The sequence below is a fragment of the Seriola lalandi genome, unplaced genomic scaffold (assembly GCF_002814215.2).
Source record: "Seriola lalandi dorsalis isolate HSWRI2012SDOR001 ecotype SW California unplaced genomic scaffold, Sedor1 jcf7180001959597, whole genome shotgun sequence".
NCBI lineage: Eukaryota > Metazoa > Chordata > Actinopteri > Carangiformes > Carangidae > Seriola > Seriola lalandi.
In genome coordinates, this window is record NW_019430266.1 from 1 (window position 1) to 2946 (window position 2946).

The 2946-nt window shown below is 37.4% G+C and overlaps 1 long non-coding RNA gene across 1 annotated transcript; it reads right to left on the reverse strand.

Annotated features, from left to right (window-relative positions):
- Nucleotides 1–1620: 1620 nt before the first annotated feature.
- LOC111660355 (uncharacterized) lies at nt 1621–2807 on the reverse strand. The gene is made up of 2 exons (XR_015437608.1): nt 2644–2807; nt 1621–2462 (listed from the first exon to the last, which is right to left on the reverse strand). It is a non-coding gene; the product is annotated as an uncharacterized LOC111660355 (long non-coding RNA).
- Between the last annotated feature and the right edge of the window lie 139 nt (nt 2808–2946).

Genomic DNA, 2946 nt, shown 5'->3' on the forward strand with positions numbered 1-2946 from the left:
TATTACCTATTGAATGTGCCATTGCTAAAGGGATATTACATAATAAGCATTTGGGATCGAGAAAATTAAGAAAAATTGTATTCATATGGTATATTATCTACTTCTTCACTTTCATGATACCTACATGACAGAATTGATGTGAACCTGTTTTTATAATAATAATTTACTCAGATGAACCTTCCCTGTAAAAAGTTAAAAATAGTTTACCATTGCAGCACTTTTTTTTTTTGTACCCCGCATATTGTGTACTTGTAACTTACTGGGTAGAAGAAATGATGGGTGATCACAACATATTCTGGGAAAAGATTGGTTCATCTCACAAGTTCACTTCAGTTATCAGGATAACACGATGGCTGGGATTCATTCAAAGTGCAGGTTTCAAGGGCAACAATAGACAATAGCCTGTTAACCCACAACTGGAATGCAGAAATCATGAGCTTGTGTGACTCATGGCAATCCAGTGACAGTCACAACAAAAGAGCGCTAAGGGCGCTAATACTTGTCTCTCCTTTAAGGTGCTACCAGCCTGGACCAAAACTCCATTCAATTCACATATAGAAGAAAATTTGCACGTGCTTAGGCTACAAGTGTGTTCCTACATTCTTGTACTGTACAGTCTGTCACCATATTTAATAAGAAGAGATCTGATCAACTAAGGGTTTCTTTAGTAGAGTGGTAGAATGATTGTTATATCAAAATATCACTTTTCACTCTTTGAACAGAAAACACCAAACCTTTTGAGTTTTATTCTGATCTCTGAACGTTTTCCCTTTTTAGGCCTGTGAAGTTTTTAGTCATCATTTCTCACCAAAATGCACTGTCTCCTTCATGCTTACTAAACACGTTGAAGGTGTGTTTAAAATGTTTACTCAGCCTTAAGGATATTTGTCTTTGTTGTTGTTGTTTACCTCTATTACATTACATCAGGTTACTGTGTTCTTCTTCTTCTTTTTACTGGTGCGTTATTACTTTTTAAGCCCTCTGCAGTAACCAGAAATGTGTATAACATGACCATCATGCCTATCCATGATTGTGCATCCTCATGGACATGCTGGTGTAACATGAGATGCACACATATGATTAAAAACTGCTCTGCAGCACCAGAACTGGGGAAAACGTAGGACCTGGTTTGAGTCTTTTGAGCACATTTTAGATATTTGGCTTTCCCTGCACCTCAGCTTGTATGACCACTTTCTGGAATCAACACATCAAAGATTAGTTAACTTTGAGTAGGCTGGAACAGAAAGTCAGTTGCGTAATCGTTATGTCATTCCTGTGTTTCCTAAAGTCTTTTTCTCTTGTTCCAATAGCACAGTGAAGCGATTCTCCGGAAGGGGACGGGACATAGAGATTGGAATGCGAAATACATCGTCCAAAGCAAACTGCCAGAAAGCTTTGCTTGAAGAGTCAGATGAAGAGTGAATGTTTAGTTGTGGTTCAATTTTTATTTCATTTTCTATGTTGATGTCTGTGTGTAAGACTAGGTCTTGCTGTTTGCACAATGTGCTTTAGATCTTTTTGTAATAAAAATAAAATAAAACACAAATCTGTTTAAATATGATCTGCTAAAAGTTATGTATGGTTTCCAATGCATGGCCTTCTATCAAATAAAACACCTGATAAGAGAACAAATAATGTATTAACACAAAAAACAAGTCACAACATTCAACTAAATCAACGATAAGTCCAACTCACTTCACATTTGTTAATATTGTATTACATCAAACATTCAAAGAAATGACAAACATCCTACAGAAATCTGAAATGGTCATGGTAACATTAATTCACAAGTTGTGCCTTTCGATTTAGGTTAAATATCAACAGAGCAACTGCTCTTCTCAAAGTTTCTCGCCCAATTTCTATGGGAAGACTGTAACCTACCTAAATATGGTTGCAGTTATCAACAGCCTGCTGAGCTGTTTTACATTTTATTTTGGCTTTAACAAAGTGGACAGTAAAATTCAGACAGATTAAATCCAGTTGAGGAATAATGACATCTTCCAATACACTGGTGATATTGGTAACTTGCAGAGATCAACACCCTCCAACAGAGAAAGTGTCAATCTAAACACAAACTCATAGCATTTATAGAGAGGAATTGTGTCTCTGGCTTTTGTGGGTATCATCCAAATTCAAAAGAAAGAAAGGCACATTGCACACTGTAATAACAATGTTATTAAAAAAATAACTTCACTTGCGAGATTAAAAATGAGTAAGATGATCCTGAAAAAAGCTTGAGAACCAAAGTACTAAAACAACCAAATACAGGCATGTGTATTTTGCACTGGACCTACGATTCATTGCTGGCTGACGAAATGGGATCACTGTTGAGGTGCAGGCGGGGGATCGGGAGCACATTTGGGTGAAGGTGCTGTTGTGACTACAACTGTGGAGACAGATTTGGGAGAACCTGTTGCCATGTGCTGCTGGAGCTGCTGTGTCTGAACCGTCTGGATGCGGACCTTAAGGAAGAAAGACAGATAGTTAGCCTTAGGATGCTCTGTGTTTACTCGAGATGAACCATAAATTAATGACATACAGTATAGTAAGTATGATCACACAGTGATGTAGTAGATGAAAACTTGTTTTGATTCATACCACTTTCTAATTGGTGACATCAAAACAGCTGGAATGTAAGCTAACCTGTGTGGCCTGTCCTTGCTGCTGAAGCTGCTGAAACTGTTGTGCTGTCACAAAGCTGACTGGTTTGTTCCCTGCGATCAGCTTCGTGCCAGCAGGCATAGTGGTCAGGATAATGTTCCTGCCCAGGCTGCTGATACTGCTCGGAAAAATGAAAAAGGACAAAAACATGTCAGTCTACCTGTGCCACTATAGTGTAAACAAAATATACAAACAATAGAAATAAACAGTTAATTAGAAATTAAACCTCAAAGCATTGAATCTCACAACATGTTAAAATTAAATATATGGTTTGGAAATCTCAAA